The sequence below is a fragment of the Peromyscus leucopus genome, chromosome 4, assembly GCF_004664715.2.
Source record: "Peromyscus leucopus breed LL Stock chromosome 4, UCI_PerLeu_2.1, whole genome shotgun sequence".
In the NCBI taxonomy this organism is placed as follows: domain Eukaryota; kingdom Metazoa; phylum Chordata; class Mammalia; order Rodentia; family Cricetidae; genus Peromyscus; species Peromyscus leucopus.
Window position 1 is genome coordinate 83,192,268 of NC_051066.1, and position 20,710 is coordinate 83,212,977.

A 20,710-nucleotide genomic window follows, 5' to 3' on the forward strand; every position below is an offset into this window, starting at 1 on the left:
TCAAAAATTTAAGATAAATAAATGAATAAATAAATAAATACAATAAATTTTATGAGACACAGGATTCATAGAAAATGAATATTTCTTAGGCATATAGTTCAGAAGTAGAACACATGCTTAGTATGCATCCAGCCCTGGGTTCAGTCAAGCAACAAGGAAGAGAAAAATACAAGACAAGGAAGAGAAGCAGATGAGTAGACAAGTCCAGGGAAAATTATCCATTTCTTTTCCTGACTAAAAAAAAGTGCTTAGTTGTACAGAATCAAGACAGGACACACGGGGCACAAAGTAAGGATAACAAACCGAGTCTGTTGTTCACATTCTTCCCTGGGTTTCTACAAGGTACTCCTTTCCCCTAGTAGTTCGGGAAACCTTTGTAACCATGCTTCAGGGAACATAGATTGGAGAAGGTCAGAGCGACCTTGCTTCTGCCAATTTCTCAATTGTTAAAGTGCTACATTTGGGAATATCACCTGAACCCCAACCATTACAGTGCTCTTCACCTTTATTACAGCAAAGGCTTGTAAACTTTGTGCTAAATTCCTCATAAATGTGATCTAATTTAGTATTTCAAATCACCCTCTATTGTGAATAATATTCATTGTCCTACTTAAAATAGTTGATGATATCACAATCCTAATAGCATATTGGGCAACTTTTAATAATAGAGGTTCAATATTAATTAAGGTTAAGAAATGTGAAAAAATCACTATATATCAAGCAACTCATACAGTCATTGTTTTTAGATGAAAACTTTCCAAAGTAGATCCCTGGGTCTCAAGTACTACCTACAATTTAATTAATCAAATTATCTGTGTCTATAAAATTATATTTTCAAGATATCACACCTTCATAGAACCAATAATAGAATTTAGCTACTAGAGTTTTCATGAAAAGATGTAATATCATTTAGAAACTTTTTCAACTCAAAATTAATTATTTCAATTCCTTCCCAGTTCATAAATATTGGTTATTGAAAGTCAAGAACAAAACCTGATTTGGTGGCACACATCTTTAATCCCAGCACTCCAGAGACAGAGGCAGGCAGATCTCTGTGAGCTAGAGGCTAGTCTGATTTACAAAGAGAGTTTTCTCGGGTCAATGGAGAAACCCTGTCTCTAAAAACAAGAAACAAAAAGTCAAGAACAGCATTTTAGTTTATATTAGCAATCTCATTACCTATATACTAGTAATTCTGTTTTTTCTTGTTCATTTTGTATAATAGAAATGTTTCAAACTGAAAAAAAAAATATGAATAGAAAGTCAAACTGAAAAGTCCTTTCCTGGTATTTTGAAAGCTTGTTAGCCGCTGAGAAGTGTTCCCATCGGGTGCCCTTTGGGTTGCTGTGTTCCTTTGGCTGTAATATGCACTGATCCCTAGAATACTAATGTGTTGTCTGAGATTATATATCCAAGAAGTAGATTACCTATACTTCCAGAAGCAGCTGCAGCACACTGATGACCACAGTGTGGGGAACAGGCTGTCATCCCCTTCATCAGCACGATGTGTCAGGAAAAATGAGTGGGGACCAGCATACGGAGTGGAAGCAGTGGAAGGTGGTGAGTCATGCTTTCATCTCAACATCTAAAAATAATCACAGCATATTAAAAGAACATATTTCCTTCCATAAAAAAATGAAGACTTTTTTTACCTATATGTCTGTAACTTTCCGCTTCCAAACAGTACTCCATTGCCATGGAGTTATATCCATCTAAATACTAGCTATTAATCAGAGAAGCTAGGGGGCTAATTTAAATTGTGGCACCTACATAGATCACTGACAATGCAGGTTGAGCAATCAGGTGGTTGCAAGTAGGAATATCCTTTGAAATAACTTTAAGAGACAGGAACATGGTTCAGAGAGCTTTTAGATCCACCAGATTTTGTTCATAGGTAAAATAATTTTGCCCAGCTCCATCAAAGTCTACATCTTGGTCTTTACATTCTTATGAATTGGAAGCATAAAGATTCTCCTATTCATTGTTATCACTGCAATAAGTCTGCCATTATTGAAGATCAAACCCTGGGTGTATTTTAAAGGAACACTGGAGGACAAAGGAATATGCCTGGGAGTATAGAAATACATCTAAGATCTGCATAGTGAATCAAGGGTTATTTTTGAAGCTGAAACTAAATTGATCTGAAACTTCCTTATACATGTACTACAGACTACAGACATGGAAGGAAACTTCAAGTGTTTTTGACATCTGTGAAAGAAAGAAGAACAGAGTGAGAGGAATGGAAGGAGTAAAGAAGAGAAGGATGAGGAAAGAGAAAGAGAATCTCACATTAAGCCTCATCAAGTATTATTTTCACCTTTGTTTTGCTCTACCATATAACCAACTGTTAACTTTGTCAGAATAGCTGCTGGGGAAAAGTTCAGTCAATAAAATAAAGATATTTCAACATGAAGAAAATGTCAGAACCTTGGGGATTAGATTGGAGATGCAGATGTTTGTTAATTAAGTTTACAAAGGCAGTAAAGTTAATCAATCCAATGTCATATATGGCATTACTAAAGAAACAGCTGTCCCAACACTCTGCTGACTGGTTAATGATGGTCGCTCCCCCTCAGTCTCTGTCAACCTTGGAAATGCTTGCTCCACTTGTTAACTTTAATCATGTCATAAAATAATCTTCCCAAAAATGTTGTAAATAATTCACATTGGAGAAAGTGGCAGTTAATGAAAGACACTAGAACTGCAGAACCAGAACATTTGTTAAAGCAAAAAACAATCAACTAAAATCTCAACTCCTACCCAATCTATGCCCCATGGTCAGACGATGGCAAGTTTCATATTTGTCTATTTCATTTTCCTGGTAAGTTTGTGTACTAGACTTGTCTTCTAAGTTATAAGATCCTCATTTTGGTTTAAAAGTACATGAAGAAGAATTCTGACTTAAGAGAGTTACAATCCAGTTGGTAGAATGAAAGGCTTCCTAAGACATGTTTTTGCTTTTGTTTCTAGAAAAAGAAAATTTAAAACAAAAATATAATGATTCAAGTCGTATTTGAGACAAGAAGCAGAGTGGAGAGTTAACCTTACACCAGCATTTATAACCACCACAGGATGCCAAGTTTATCCACTAGGGCATTCACATCAATTCATTCATAGGCTCTATGTGATGTCTTATTTACACCTCATCAAAAATATTGTCTACTTCAAGGTATTGCTGGTTATTTGGAACACTGACTAATTTGGAACCGCTTAACTTTGTAGCTAGGGCAGTGAAAGACTAAAATCCACTTTTTATTACCAAGATTAGCCATGATTATACAAGGAGTTATTTTAAGGAAACTCATTTGAAAAAAAAATCGTAAAAGTGATGATGAGATGCAAAAAGCATAAAAATATGAAGGATGATGCAGTTTTCATGAACATCAGAGTAATCTGCAGTAATACATATCAATGTTTTATATGAAACTCTTGTCATGTTTATCTTGATTTTAGTATTTAAGACAGTAATTTTCTGGAAAAAAAGTTTAAATTAATTTTAGTATTCAACATATATGTGTGTGTTTGTGTGTGTGTGTGTGTGTGTGTGTGTGTGTATGTATTCATTGAAGAGAGAGAAATTTCAAGCTATAAAGTGACAATATTAATCCAACCACCAAAGGAACTTCATATTCAGCTGATGCTAATCTCATGGCACACTGATACCATAAATTGGTAGCATTACAAGTTTATGAAAATATTCTTTTTCCTAGAAAGATGGCAACCATTCAAAACAGATACCACCCATGACCTACAACAGTCCATTTCTGTCAAACCTCTACTTGCCATTGCCAAAGTACACTGGTATTTAAGACATCCAACAACAGCTGGCACTTCAACAGCAGCTGAAAATTCTGAAATCTCCCTCCCTTGTCTTCCTGTATTCTCTCAGCCAAGGTGTTTCACATCTTAGTAAATCATATCATCACTCATCTAATTTTTCAAAAAATATCTTCAGATCTTTTAGTTGCTTCCTTCTCTTTATACACCACATATAATTTATGAAAAGTTACAGTGTGAATTCTGTTTATCCCTTCTACCAATTTTACCCCAATCCAAGCAATCTTAAACCATACTTAAAAATCTGAAGTACCTTCTTTCCTTTTTTCTACCAAACTTATAGAATATGCTTTACCTGGTTACAGGGTGATGCTATTTTATTGTATAATTTAACTATTGCCACTATGGCAGGCGAACTGACCACTGCACACTACTCTTCACACTACCAGTGTCAGCTAATTAGCCAGTTCAACATGGACAATGAAGTTGAAAAAAAAGTCACGGAAAGGGAAATATTGGGGGTTTCCGCTCTCAGTAGCTTCTCAATTTTAGTGTGCTTTGTTTACTTCCTTTATTGTCCCCTCCCTGTATTTATATATCTGAATTACTTAAAAAATACCTAACACTTAATACTAAGTGGAGGGTTGATTATTCTGTCTCACAAAATACTCTGGTGACATCTAACATTTTTTCCCAAAAGGAACATAGGCAAATAGCCTTCATTAATCAAGGTTCTCTTGAGAAACAGAACTAGTAGGAAATGTTTAAATTGCATATAAAATAAGATATTAAATCAGACAATTATGGAGGTTATCAGTCTAATACTCCACCTGCAACCTAGGACCCAGAAAGTCTAGGGATGTTGTAACATCCTGCAAGCCTGGTGCAGAGGCTAATATTGTATATTAGACATCATATGTGAAGGTCTGAGAACCAAGATTTCAGGGGGAAGGGAAGGTCCATCTCCAAATTTAAACAGTCAAATCAAGTGAGCAAAAATTTAAATCTACCTCGCCCTTTTAGTTCTATTCAAATGCCCAGCAGATTGGAATATGTACTCACAGGGCAATCTGCTTTCCTAAAACTCTCAGTTTAATGTCTAGTCTTTCTGAGATTTACAAATAATACTCATTCAGGAATCCTGACATCCTGATAAGCCATGACACAGCCCTTAAGGTGTTAAAGATGAGCTATAAAACTACTGATTTTCTATCTCCTAGAAGGAAGACACAGCCCGGGGAAGGCCGTATGAGGAGTGAAGAAGGAGGCTACTCAAAGAATGACTGAAGCATTGTGTTCTAATAGCAAAGAGTAAGCTAAGATTCTCTTTCTATATTTAGTAGTTACATGGCTTTAGAAAATTTACCTAATTTTCTAACCTATTGATCATTTATCCTGAAAAAACAGAGTAATTGCTACATGAAATGTAATGTTTGTGGATTATACAAAATAATCCATATAAATAATAGAAATAGTACATGGTATAGCTAAGATACCAACAGACATTACCTAAATTTATTCTTGTCAGAAGAAAGCATCATTTAAGTACATCTAGAGTCCAGATGCACATGAACACTACAATTTGCTGTTGTGGAGACAGGTCCAAAGTACTGTGAGACACTGAGCTGACATTTAGGGAAAGATAAAATACAGGCCACAGAACTTTAAAGTATCTCAGGTAGAGAACAGATTGGATATTAAATAAGGCCATCTGCCTGCTGATTTTGTGTTCTTTGTAATAGTGAAAATGGCAATTATGGTAGACTCACTCTTTTATTGGAGAAACAAATGATTTTTAAATGCCTCATGTACAACAGTCTTTAAATGAACAAGCTTTTGACCCATAGTTCTGATATTAAGATGCTAACCTTTTCTTACCAATGAGTTAATGAATTACTAAGGGAAAGTTGGAATGAGGATGCATAGAGCAGTAAAGGAAACAGCGAAATGAAGACAGATCAGGGAACAAATGTTTTTTAATATCTCTGGATGCAGGAATAAACTCTACCATCCTCCTCTGACTTTGTGAGGATCAAATATAGAGCTGTAGATTCTAATAGCTTCTTTAAAACATTTCATTTAACATTGTTATACTCAAATACTTAATTAAATGTTTACTAGTAAACAGATGTCAGATGTTCCAAAGTCTCACTTAATGTAATTAAAATACATATACTGAATGTTCAGATGAATATTCTTTGGCAGCGAGAATCCTTTAGACACTCATCAAAATCCATATTTAGAATTCTAGCATAGTTTTTCCAAGTAGTAGTTTAGTGGCAAGAAACGACTTCATTTTTAATGTGTTCCTCAGAGGAAAAATAATTATGGGGAATTGAAAAATATGTACAACAAGGACCATGGAAATGTATGCTGTGACTGTATTCTTCAGCCATGCCATAACTGCATTACACTGTCTTTCTTAACATTTCCTGTGTGATTTCAGTGAGACTGACTTGTAATAACAATAGGTTGGCATTCATTTATCATCTCTGTGGTGCTCATATTACTGCATGGCTCAATTCTTGTGTAAATGCTAACCCTTTCAGCCACCCACTGAAGAAATACATTGTAAAATGCAGATATTACAATCAAAGCATGAGTCCCATTCACCCTGAATGTATTTGCTGCTTTCTCTCCCTTTTAATTATTCAAGTAATATAAAAAAAGATTGTAAAAATTGAATCAAATTCAAACACTAGAGAAAAAGTAAAAGCACTCAGGCATCCTTCCCTCCTTGATTCCATCCTCAGAACTGCCATTCTTAAATCTTTATTGTCTCTAGGTCTTTCCTTTACATTTACTAAAAGCAATAAATCATGTAAAGGGATAGGGGAGAATCTATCTATGTACTTAGTTGTGTTCTTTCACAGAGAAATAGGATCCAACAATTTATATTTGTCTGTGAGCTGCTATTTTCTTTTTCTTTTTGGTTATTAGAGACATGGTTTCTTTGTGTATCTTTGGATGTCCTGGAACTCACTCTGTAGACCAGGCTGGCCTTGAACACACTGAGATCTGTCTAGCTTTGCCTCCTGAGTTCTGGGATTAAAGCCATGTGCTACCATGCCCGGCAGAGCTGCTATTTTCATTTCCCCAAGTGATTTGCTCTTTCCTGTCCAGTCATACCATACTATCACGTTTGAGAACTACATAAAACAGATACATCAGAGTTTATATCTATGGTCCTGAATTAGTACATTTAAGTGATGTGCACTTTTTTTTAAATTATGAGTTAAAATGTACACACATGACTGGTTGGGAATACATAGTCTTATAAGCGAAGCACTTGAAGTATAATTGGTTAGCCAAAGGAACTTGTGACCAGGCATTATCATAGATTTCTACACCCCCATTTTAACAGTGGAGCCATTGACAACAGCCCACATAAGGTGTCAGCCTCGGTACCCATCAGTGGATGAATAAGGAAAATGTGATATATATTCACAAGGAGTTTTACTCAGCACATAAAATGGCACATATGTATGTCATTTGAAGAAATCCAGATGGAACTAAAAATCAATCATAATTTAAAGTGAAATAAGCCATATTCACAAAGGGAAGTCTTATGCAGTTTTGTTATATGTGGAATCTATGAGGGAAAAAGACATGAAACTAAAAGACAACTACGAGAGATGTATAAGGGAAAGGAAAATGATGAAAAATTATAAAATAATAATAAAATAATAAAAACTACCCAGCAGAGTTAATATAGAAATAAAAATTAAAAATAATACACATTTATATTCCAATATCCTTTCCTACAGACAAATGAGTGTTTTTTAAATTGGTAATCTTTTATGAAAGTCTAGTATTTGTATTAATTTTCCTTTCAGATATTGCTGAATTTTAAGTCGTGTCTATGTGCTTAATTGCCAATTATATTTTTCCTGTTAGTGGCCTAATAATGATAGGCATTCCAAAAGTTCTTCTTCCTTCATTTTAAAAATAAATTTTTTTTAGAAATCTTCCAATTTGAGTAACAAGCTTATGTTTTACTATATTTGAGAAATCATTTCTCTAGATACCACTTATCTTTTATTATTTGTATAATATAAAAGACTTCAGATTTGTGAAGTCAAAATATCTAATTCTAATGTAGTTTTCAAATTCCTTAGCAAGGCCTTTGTACCATATCAGAGCCCCATTTCTTTGTCTGCTTCTTTTACTATTTTTTATTAAAATATGACAAATATACACAATCATAAATCAGCAATTAAGGCTACATTTCAACAAATGGTTGTAATGTGAACTTGCCTGTGTGTCCAGGTCAAAGAACAGAGCACTTTCATCTACAAGGAACTCCTTTGTAATCCCTGCTTATGGTGCCCCTATTGCTCTGCTCAAAGAAAACTAGTATTAAAATGTATAATTTGATCTTTACAGACTTTAATAAACATAAATATTTTATATTGTAATTTTGAGATATTTATCTGATGTTTATAAAGTGTATTCATTTAATGGAAATAGTTTTTATTTGGTTCAATGACATTTATATTACCTGTAGCATGAATCTTAAAAGTTCTTATTAATAAAATCAAACCTGAGGCAAGTTATTGGGGTCCATGCTGGTAAATCAGAGAGATAGAACAAGTCACAGCTATCTCACCTCGCCGGATCCTCAGCTGGTCTTGTCTCCACAGACTGGAGGCCTCTGAGTCCTCATCCGGAATGGGTCTCAGCTGAATTACTGCTCAAAAGCCTGAATGCTTAACCAGCCACATGCTTAACCAGCCAAATGCTTAACCAGGCCAAAATGCTTCTAGTTTCTGGTCCTCACGCCTTATATATCTTTTTGCTTTCTACCACCACTCCCTGGGATTAAAGGCTGGCTTTCTGGGATTAAAGGCGTGTCACCATGCTTGGCTATTTCCAATGTGGCCTTGAACTCACAGAGATCCAGAGGGATTTCTATCTCTGGAATGCTAGGATTAAAGGTGTGAGTGCCACCATTTTCTAGCCTTTGTATCTAGTGGCTGTCTGTTCTCTGACCCCAGATAAATTTATTAGAGTACACAATATTTTGGAGAACACAATACCACCACAATTACCTCCTTAAATTAATTTGATCTAATTTCTCATAGATGTTTATTTGAAGAGCACATGTTGTATACTGATTGTGATTAAAACTGTTATAAACATTATAGTACATATAGTGATTACTATAATAATAATCCAACAGTTCTATCCAACAAGCATACACACACACACACACACACACACACACACACACACACACACACAAACACACACACACAGAGTGGGTAGGGCAAGAGAGATAGACATAGAGACAGTGATAGAGACAGATAGACAGACAGACAGACACACACAAACACACACACACATTTATATATAGCCTGGAATAGGAATTATAAATGATTTTTAACCACCATGTGGGGGTTGGAAATTGAAACTGCATCCTTTGTAAGAGCAGCAAATGATAACTACTGAGCTATCTCTCCATCCCCAAGTAGTAACATTTCTTGATCATCAGATATTTACATATTAATTTTAATATATACTGCCAAACATATTTCCACCATGGTTAGAATATGCAATCTGTAAATAATGTGTTAAAATCATAATCTGTACCTTTGGTATGTATACTTAGAGTCCCTTTGGAAGAATTTTAATGTTATTTTGGGGTAAAAAAAATAGTAAATTTCAGATATATTTTACACTGATATTATATATCATCTATACTAAAAATAATTTAAAAGATATATCTCTATGGATTAATCTTCCCCATTTTATCATAAATCAATTAATCATCCAACTTTGCACATTTTAAGGTTTATATACTTTTATTTTATAGGTTATAGTGTTTGGTTACATGTAAGGACTGCACCGTGTGTGCCTGGTTTGTGCAGAGTCCAGCAGAAGGTATTGGATGTGCTGCAACTCTCTCATTCTGCTCTAAGAAATTTCTGCTAGTATTATGCCTGGCCACACTCAACTTGAAAAAAAGTCAAAGGAATCAACTAATGTATTTCATACATGTCAGTTTGCTGAAGAGAAAAAACGTTGGAGAAGGACCTTGAGTCACAGATGGTGCAATTACACAATCACCTCCAGTTCACCGCCATAAGTGAATATCTTAGGGAACTGAGCTACTTTAGAATTTCTTGCTTATGCTGGCTTTGTTATGCCTTTGCACAGCTGATGTCCAATAATGCTGCAATGCTTTTGGTGTGTTTCTTTTTCTGACTTCAACATCATTTTTGTTAGTACCCCATGGTTAGAGACTCTGCTCCTGGGTTTCATAGGCTGCTTCTTCATTTGTTCACCTACTGTCATAGATACTCACTTGCAGGTAAGTTATAAACTTTGGGTTTTCTCAGATTACAAGGCTATTGTACTCTGATGCCATTCTCATTTCCATCTGTTTGTGAAAATGAGATCTCTCCTCTTTTTTAGGTTCATCTATCAGAAATAATAGGTCTTATAAATTTCTGTTCAAATCTTTCTGATAACTTCATAAAATATTTCTTCAGATCAAGTAAGTAGAATTGAATTGAACATGGCAAACTATTAGTCCTTTATTTTTTAACACAAGCATCACAATTTCCCCTCATAAAATATGCATATCTTCAGAATTTCCTCTTTATACCATATATAGTTCTTCTTACGTTTGAAATAACTTTGAATATGTTTAGGAATGAGTTTGCATTTTTATAGCTCATTTTTCTACTTTGAAAATAGATTCTCAGCTTATTGATAGAATTTGATTTTTTTACTTGAATCAGTTTTAAGAAGCAAATGAAATCAATATCCATTGGATAAAATGAAACTTGATTCTATGTATTCATGAATTAATAATTCCCAGAAAATTGCTCATTTCATTTTGATTATTAAGTGTATTGATTTAAATTTGTACACTGTGTTAAACTGTAAGCACTTTTTTCTTATTGTTTTCAATCAATAATTTTTCTGATTTCTTGGGAATGTTTTATTTAATTAGTCAGTGTAAGAAAATTGGTATTCCTATTGATTAAATTTATTGTGTTACTTCTTTGTATTTTATTTTCAAATTTCACTCTCCTGTTTAACATTTACAAAGCATGTTTGTAATCATTTTACACTTATTTTACTATTTACCCTTGCTTATTGTGTAGATCACTCCTGTTAGTTTTTTTTTAAACATTAAGATAACAAACATGTGGATTTCATGATGCCATGTCACATCCATTCCATGCCCTCCTTATCCACATCTGTTTCGCTCTTTCTGGTTTGTCCAACTTCATTCAACCAAATACGACTCCCCTCTCCTGTGCTACAAGTATTCCATTATCCTGTTTTCCCTCTCTTCAGAATTATAACACTCCTCTCATAATCTTCTTCTAACCTCTGTTATACACAGACACAAAATTCTAAATTCTATACATAAGAGAAAGCATGTGACATTTGCTTTTCTTAGTCTAGCTTACTTTGTTTAACATAGTAATCTCCAGTTTGAGCCATTTTTCTGGAAACATCATGATTTTGTATGGCTAAAATATTTTGCTGTGTAAATGTACCTATTCTCTTTAACCACTCATCAGCTGATTAAGATCAATTGTTCCATTTTTAGCTGTTGTGAAGAGTGAAGCTGTAAACATGGATGCCAATATACCTCTGTGGTATGTTAAATAAATAACTTATGTATTTAAGCATCTATATCCTCCTATCCCTTCCCTCTTGCCAGTCATCCCCACTTTTCCTCTCCCCCAGATCCTCTGCTCCTTCGTTTTCCTTCAGAAATCAGCAGGCCTCCCGGTGATATCAACCTAACTCTATATAATATGATGAAATGACACTAGGCACAAACCCTCATGGGAAAGAGCCTACCCAGTAGTAGGATGTAGTGCGTAGCCATTCCAGCTTGGATCTGGAAGTTCCAACCCCCATTGAGACTCTGGCAACTGTCACGCCTATGAGGCAGGGCCAGGGGAGGCGCCTGGAGACCTGAGATCTGGATGGGCGAGTGCTCTCTCTGTTTCAGAACCCTGAACGGTGCAGGTGTACTGAGCAGAGCTCCAGAGAACACCATTGGACTGCGATACACCTTCCCCAGACCCTGCGACCTACCTTTCCCTACTAACTATTTATTTAGTGGGTAACTATTCAGTTACCCACTAAATAAATCTTCCTTTTAACTAAGTGGAGTGGCCTTAATAATTTCACCAATATCTGGCACCCAACGTGGGGCAAATTCCAAAGGCCTGGGTGGCTCCTACCCTCTCTCCCTGGCTGGTGGGTACCTAAACCCGCCTGCAAAGTTCCATATAACCAGGGAACACCTACACGGTTCCATTCCCGAAAAATGGAGCAGCTAGTCCGGTCTCAGTTCCCCAGTTTAGCCCCGAGACCAGCAAAAGAGGCACTCCCCTGGCCCCACCTCATAGCCAATATGATGTAGTAGGTAGCCATTCCAGCTTGGATCTGGAAGTTCCAACCACCATTGAGACTCCGGCAACTGTCACACCTACGAGGCGGGGCCAGGGGAGGCGCCTGGAGACCCCAGATCTGGATGGGGGTTGGAACTTCCAAATCCAAGTTGAAATGGCTACCCACTACAGTAGGAGGTGTCCCATAAGCAGAAAAAGTAGTCAGAAATACCCCACTCCCATTGTTAGGAGAAACCCCCCCCCAAAAAAAAAATCCAAAGTTAAAGAGCCACAGCATGTATGTAGAGGGATTGGGGCAGACCCATGCAGGCTCAGTGGTTGCTGCTTTAATTTCATTATCTATGAGTCCCCATGAGCTTTGCTTAGTTAGTTCTATGGACTGTATTCTCCTGGTGTCCTCCATTCCTTCTGGCTTCTACAATCCTTCTTCCACATCCTCTGCTTCCTCTGCAGAGTTTCCCAAGCTCTATTTAGTATTTGGCTGTAGTCCCTGTAGCTCCCATCAGTTGCTGGATGAAGTCTCTCTGATGACAATTGGGCTAGGCACTGATCCTATGTGATCCTATGAGTATAGCAGAATATCATTAAGAACTGTTCCTTTGACTTTTTTATTTCAATCAATCTTAATTGGTTCTACTCTAGGTCTTTCAGTCATTCAGCTTCCAGATCCTGAGCATCTAGGTAGTATCAGGGCATAGGATTCCTCTCATGCTGTGGGCCTCAGGTTAGATCAGTCATTGGTTGGCAGCTCCTACAACTCTGAGCCACCATTACCCAGAACATCTTGCAGGCAGGGCAGGTTGTAGGTTCTAGTGATCTCTCCTATTCTCCCCCACACCCCCCACATACACTCCTAGTCTATTCATAAAAGCCATTCTATTTCTTCTTCCCAGGGGGATCCAAGCATTCCCCTCTAGACCTCTCTTCTTTATCTAACTTTCCTGTGTCTGTGGATTGTATTTTCATAATTCTCTAACAGCTAATATCCACTTAAAAGAGTTTATTCTTCTTGTTATGGTTTCAGATTGGGTGTGCTAGGATTTCTGGGCACTAACACAGTGCTGCAGTTGTGCCCCTGAATCACTCTTCTTCATAAACAATCTTTTTTCATACATATTTTTTCCTCAATTTTGAGAATATCATTCTTTTGTAAATTGTTGACACTGCTTTAGTGTTGAGTTTAGTATATGTGAGGCATATTTGCACCATTAATATATGAAATCTATAGTGGCTTTTAGCATGGCGATACATATGGGCATTAAGTATAAGTAAATATTCAATACCTCTGTCTCTTCAAATCTTTCTCTCACATTTCCATGAGTCTTGAGCAGAGGGGGTAACATAGACAGAAGTTGGTTGTTTGCAATACCTACTTACTTAGGTAATATTATTTCCTCCTCTGGTCTCTGAAGGAGTTGAAGATTAGATAGTTATAGTCATAGTAATAGGTTTTCTTATTGACAAATTCAGAAAAGAAAAGGTATCTTATCACTAAAGATACACAAGTATCTTATACATAAGTTTGAAAGGCATCAAAAGATAATTTTCAGTTGGTAATACAACTTAGGATAGAAAGTGAATTAGATACAAAATTTTGACTCACCAAAATAGGATAAATAATGGAATATGTTCTCTGAATCTGTCAAATGTTAATGGACTGAATATTGTTAATGCAATTCTTGACTGTATATATTATATATACTTATTGTATTTACTAAATGTAGTTTTTCTTATATTAGTTATAACCTTCTTTTATAATTTAGACAAAAAGGTGGAAATGTGGTGATATATTGTATATCCTAATAAACTTGCATGAGGATCAGAGGACAGAGCCAGCCACTAGATTAGCCACAGAGCCAGGCGTAGTGGCACACACCTTTGATCCCAGCACTTGCAATCTCATGACTTTGCTTGGGAAGCACACATGCCTTTAATCCCAGGAAGTAATATGGCTGGGCAGAGAAATGACATTTAAGCCAAAATTAGACAACATCCCACTCTTCTTAGAATGGCTATTATAAAAAAGATGAAAGATGACAATGCTGGCCCAGAAACAGAGAGCTAACCACCTTTTACGCTAATAGTGGGGCTGTTAGTATAGACATTGAGGAAGATAGTACCAATATACTTCAGAGAAGATGATGGGCATCATTTATTTTTTCCATTAATAAGTATGCAGTGTCTTTCCCTACTTCTTCTAATCAGTTTTGATTTGAAGTCTATTTTGTGAAATATTAAAATGGCTATACCAGCTTACTTCTTAGGCCCATTTACTTGGAATATCATTTTTTTTCATCCTTTTACCCTGAGGTGATGACTATCTTGCATGTTAAGGTGTATTTCTTGGATGCCGCAGAAGGATGGATCTTATTCTCAGACCCTTTCAGTTAGTCTGTGTCTTTTCATTAGGGGATTGAGATCACTGATCAATGAGCAGTATTTGTTGTTTACTGCTATTTTGCTGTTGTGGTGTTTGTTTGTTTGTATGTATATGTGTGTATACATCTGTATGTGTGTCTATGTGTTTCCCCTCTTTTCATTTGCTGATACAGAATTGTACATACCCTGTGCTTGCTTGAGCGTGGTTAAACTCCTTATGTTAGAATTTTCATTCTAGTACCTACTTTCTCTAGTGCTGAATTTATAGATTTTTTTTAAAATTTGGTTTAATCATAGAAGGTCTTATTTTCTCTATCTATATGATTGAAAGTTTTGCTGGGTATAGTAGTTTAGGCTGGCATTTATGGTATCTTACATTCTGTAGAAAATCTAATCTGACACTTCTAGATTTTTTTTCTTCATTGAGATATTATGTGTTATTCAAGTATCTTTGCTTTTGTATGTTACAAGGTCTTTTCCCTTCCATCTCTTAATATTCTGTGTTGTATGTTTAATATTTTGACCATTAGATGCCAGGGGTGGGGGAGCTTTCTTTCCTGTTCCAATCTATTTGATGATCTGTATGGTTCTTCTACCTTAGTAGGCATCTCCTTCTTTAGGCTAGGGAAATTTTCTTCTGTGATTTTGTTGAAAATCACTGTGCCTTTGACCTGGATTTTTTCCTTCTTCTATTCCTATAATTCTTATATTTGGCCTTTTCATAGTGTCCCAGATTTTCTGAATGTTTTGTGCCAAGATTTTTTTTAGATTTAACATTTTCTTTGATGGAGGTATCCATTTATTTTATCTGGTCTTCAATGCCTGAGACTCTCTTCCATCTCTTTTATTCTATTGGTGAGGCTTGCCTCTTAGGTTTCCTTTTGAGTTCCTAAAATTTTCATTTCCAGATTTTTTTCTCAGTTTGATTTTATTTACTGATTTTATTTCCACTGTCAGGTCTTGAATTGTTTTAATCATTCCCTTCCATTATTTGTGTTTTCATAGATTTCTTTAAGAGAAGTTGTTTATTCCCTCTTTAAGGACCTCTACCATATTTATAAAGGCTATTTTAAAGATTTTTCTTTGTGCTTTGCCTATGTTGCAATACTCATGGCCTTTTGCAATAAGGATTGCTGGGATCTAATGGAGACATCATCCTAGCAGTTAATGATTGTGCTTCTACACTGCTGTATAGGCATCTGAGTTTTAGAGAATTTTAATTCTGGGTGGTAATATCTGGTCTTGTCCTCATTGAATGAGTGTTTTATTCCTTGGTTTCTGTTGCCTTCCTTGGTTCTTAAGAGAGTGTGGTGGCTATATGTTCCCTGGTAGGAAATTTTTATGGGATTCTTATTGGTGTGATCACTGGGCATTGTGGGTAAAATGAGTTTCTAGGTAATTGGGAGCTTATATTAGGGATGGGGATTCACTAGGAAGAGGGGACTGAGGAGAATCATAGAGAGAGGAAACAAGTTGCTCTACTGAGATCTCTTCATCTCCTGGGAATGTGGGCAGAGATCTAGGAGAGGTCACAGCATGTGGTCTGTTACACAGCAGAGCACAAAACTAGGTGATTAGATATGGAGAAGCTGAGGAAGAGGTGGAGATCCACAGGAAGCCTTCTTTCTTCCCTTGCCAAAGTCATGAATTCTTCGTTAAGATAGGCTCAAATTTACTTTTACTTTAAAAGATAGAGACTTCCCTTCATCAGAGAAAAATACAACTAGATAATAGTTCCTATTACTCTCTTCATTCCTTTCAAGCCAGCTCCTGTAGAAGTCCTACCTGCTAGATTTTGAGGTTTGAATTTCTATTTTGTTCAACTGTATCAAAACTGAAGGAGAGAGCCATTTTCTAGCCCTCCAAGTAATATCAATACTTGCTATTTTACCTGATCCCATCTATACATTGGAGCAGGTGGACAAAGTGTAGAGCGGTTAAGGTTTAAAAGCCAAAGAAGTTGGTGAAAGGCTGTTCCAATTATCCTGAACTGCAGGTAATCTGAAAGGGAAAGAGAAAAAACCTTCACAGTGTAAAATGCACTAGAATGTCACTGTAATGCTTCCTTAAGTCTTTAAGAAAAGAATTTGATCTATATTTTTGTTTTTCTTTCACTTAGCTCTCAGATATGTGTTTCCCTCCATGACAAATGTTGCATTTATGATTAAACATTGTTGTTACAGATGTCTAAGGCACACAGCAATAGAGAGAATCTGACATCACTTTCCCCTATTAATTTGAATCCAGGCTTATTGTGTTCCAGGTACATATGGCAGAAATTTATGATTCAGTAAAGAAAAGCTCAAAGAAGTTTGAGCTGTTTGTAGGAAGCACAAAAATTATTTTTAAGAAGTACAAATCATTATTATGTTCTAGTAATTAGTAAATGACTAATATCATAATAAATGACTATATCTTGGTTCATTTGGTTAAAAAGGGAAGGGAAATTGACTTTCATAAAAGTAGGAGAGAATATTCTTGTCTACGGTCTACTTGACACAACCAGTTATTAAACTGGGTGAAGATGTGAAAAAGAAAGTACAGATAAATATACAAAACTGGTTCCTCTATATAAAAGGCTACAGTCCTGGTGTGGGAAGGAAATATGAGTAGAGCTCAGAGAGTCGCTTGGGAACTGGAAGCAAACACAAAACCTCTGGTGTACAGGTACCAATGGGCAGAACAGGGACAGTGAAGTAAACTCGAGCTTTTGACATAATACCTTTAACCTTTTTGTGATAATTCTTACTTTTTAGGGGCATGAATGTTTTGGATACATGTATGCCTATGCACAATGTGTGTGTTTGTTGCACTTAGAGGATAGAAGAGGACATTAGAACTCCTGCATTTGGAGTTACAGATGATTGTGAAACACTATGTGAGTGCTGGGAATCAAACCTGGGTCCTCTAGAAGAGAAGCCGGTGCTCTTAACCATTGAGCCATCTCTCAAATACCAACAATTTTTTATAACTTATAAAATCATATTTATAATTATATTTACCTTTTGTACATGTATATGTTTGTCTTTGCCTTAAAAAGAATGGTAGTTCACTAAAAATGTATATCATCAGGGAAATAGACTTCCTTTTATAAATACTCAACTGAATTATAACAGCATGACTTATTGAGTCAAATAAGAAGGGACTAAAGACAACTAGCATACAAGTTAAGACTTCTGAGTTAAATCATAAACATAATTCAATAATATATTATATAAGAAATCAAGAATATTTAAAAGTGCCTGTAGAGCCGGGCGGTGGTGGCGCACGCCTTTAATCCCAGCACTCGGGAGGCAGAGCCAGGCGGATCTCTGTGAGTTCGAGGCCAGCCTGGGCTACCAAGTGAGTCCCAGGAAAGGCGCAAAGCTACACAGAGAAACCCTGTCTCGAAAAAAAAAAAAAAAAAAAAAAAAAAAAAAAAAAAAAAAAGTGCCTGTAGAAATCAGCCAGGGCTCAGATGAGTTTAAGAAAGATGAATCTGATGCTAACATTGCTGAACAGCTGGTTCCTACCTTATCCTCCACAAACAAAAGCCAAAACAACTAAAAAGCTATAGTTGAGGTAAGAGGCTGAAAGAAATCCCTGGAACTTAGAATAAGAATACTGAAAAACACAGAGACCTATGATTGTCATCAGAAAGAGAGTAGAGTACTTACACCAGCCACCAGGTTAGGCAGTGATTCTCAATCTGTGGGTCGTGACCTCTTTGGGAGTCAAATGACCCTTTCACGGGTGTTGCATATCAGATATCCTGTATATCAGATATTTACATTTGTGATTCATAACAAGAGCAAAATTACAGTTATGAAGTAGCAATAACAGAATTTTATGATTGGGAGTCACCACAACATGAGGAATTGTATTTAAGGGTCATAGCATTTGGAGGGTAAGGTTGAGAACCACAGTGTGGAAAAGTGTTAGAGTAGGGATGGAGAAGAACTCACCCTTTACTGTGCATGTCAGGCACAAGCAATCCTAGTAAAGCTGTAACATACTGGAAACCCATAACACAGTAAAAATGTTTGTAGCCTTAGTTACCAAATTACCTAGAAATGTACCTATGACTTCACAAACCAAGTCTATGCATCACTCTACACTAAAAGAAGGTGGCTAAGGGCAACAGGGTAGTGTGCTCTCCCTAAGAACTAGTTCCAATTGGGGATTGAAGATCCATATCTTCCTCTTCCCGGTTAAATGACTGAAAATAAGGTGATTTACTCCATGTCCCTGCTACTATCGGTTTTGCGTTAGCCTGCAAGCCATAGCAAGACTGGATGCTTAATACAACGTATATGGCCACACTACTCACAAAACACCACAAACACTGAGGTGCATTCTTATGCCAAAACTTTGCCTGCTGCTGTCATCAACTAGAGCTTGAAGGACCTATAGAGAGAAAGCACTATGGCAGTTAGTGCCATCAAAGCTAACATAGCTTATCAAACTGATACTTCTCTAGAATAATGGCAGATTTCTTATCAGAAAACACAGTCAAAGAGGGAATAAAATGATATTTTTAAAATGTAGAAGGGAAAAATCTGTCTAATGAGAATACTGTATTCATAAAAATGATCCTTCAAGAATGCTGTAGAAACAGAATCCTTAAGGAAGGCAAAAAATGAGTGAATACATCATCAGCAGACCAAGCATACTAGAATTACTAAAAGGATTCTACATGTGAGTTTGAAAGAACAATAACTACTCTGACAAAAACACATGAAGAAAAAAACCTCAGAGTCTGAAGTGCATAGTGTTTTCAGCAATGGGACTTACTGTCCACCTCTGGAGGGCAACCGAAGTCAGTGGCACATAATTCATAATGCTTTGAGGGTTTCTTGGACAACATTGGCCAACAACCCCAAAGAGGGCTCCCTGTACCTGATTTGAGGGATTTGTTGGATGGCCTTTGACTCTTGCAGGGAGCATTGTAAGCTCAGATGAGAAAATTTCACTTAAGCTATATTTGTACATTTATATACAGACTTACATATATTATGGGTTTTATTTCATGCAGCTAGCTAATAACATGATTCGTTATTACCTACTTAGACATCTTTACTCATTTTTCTCTCCTCTCTTCTTCTGTACTTATCTGCCCTCTTCCTCCCTAATTAGAAACCCCACATTTTTCCTGTGCTCCTGATGAAATTACTTTTACCCTGCTATTCCATTCTTTATTGCTCCTCTATTCAACACAGGGTCCAGTGTGTGTGTGTGTGTGTGTGTGTGTGTGTGTGTGTGTGTGTGTGTGTTGATGTATTCTGTTCCCCAATATACTGTGTCTCCCAATAAAATTTACCTGAGGATTAGAGGAAAAATCCAGCCACTATATTAACATAGAAGTCAGGCAATGGTAGCACACACCTTTAATCCTATCACTTGGGAGGCATGGATCTGTCTGGATCTATGTAAATTCAAGGCCACACTGGGGAACATAGTTAAGTGTGGTGACACATGCCTTTAATCCCAGCACCAACCATATAGGTCTGGAGGTCTATATAGACACTTGTGGGAGTCGTCATTCTCTCTTTCTAGGTGGATATCTGGGATAAAACACAAATCATGATTCTTAAATGTGCTTTGAGCCACTGAGTCACCTCATTGGCCACCATGAAGTCACTTTTAAAAGGTTCACTGAAAAAATAGTTGAGGCAAATAATCAGCTGAGTAAAGTGGTAAACTAAAGCCAGAACCTAGGCAACAAAGTCAGCAAAGTGGATGGAAAGAACAATGTAGAGGAAAATTTTACAAAATGGAGCTGGGCGGGTCAGGTGGCTCAGGGCCTAAGGGCCTAAAGCACAGGCTGTTCTTCAAGAGGAACTGGATTCAATTCCTATCACCCACAGGATGTCTCACAATTATCTGTAATTCTAGTTCCTGAGGATCTGATGTCTTCCTTCATAGGTACAAGGCACACTCCTGAACGACAGACATGCACAAAGGGAAAACATTTACAGACATTTAAAACAAGAACATGGATCAAAATTCAGCAAGGCAATGAATTTATGATAAGAACAAGAAGTTAGGGTAATGAATCAAACAATCCAATGAGAAGTATTGTGGAAACTGTCAGGGGAGATCAGTGGAAGAAAGTATCAAGATAGAGGAAAATGTTGAGACAATTAAGACATGTAAAAAGAAAAAAAAAAACATAATAAATGAGTCTG

General features: G+C 36.4%; 1 long non-coding RNA gene across 1 annotated transcript; it reads right to left on the reverse strand.

Moving 5' to 3' along the window:
• Positions 1 to 1,428: 1,428 nt before the first annotated feature.
• On the reverse strand, positions 1,429 to 18,545 carry LOC119087783. Its single transcript, XR_005091264.1, has 3 exons — positions 18,488 to 18,545; positions 16,435 to 16,544; positions 1,429 to 1,585 (listed from the first exon to the last, which is right to left on the reverse strand). It is a non-coding gene; the product is annotated as an uncharacterized LOC119087783 (long non-coding RNA).
• Positions 18,546 to 20,710: the final 2,165 nt, after the last annotated feature.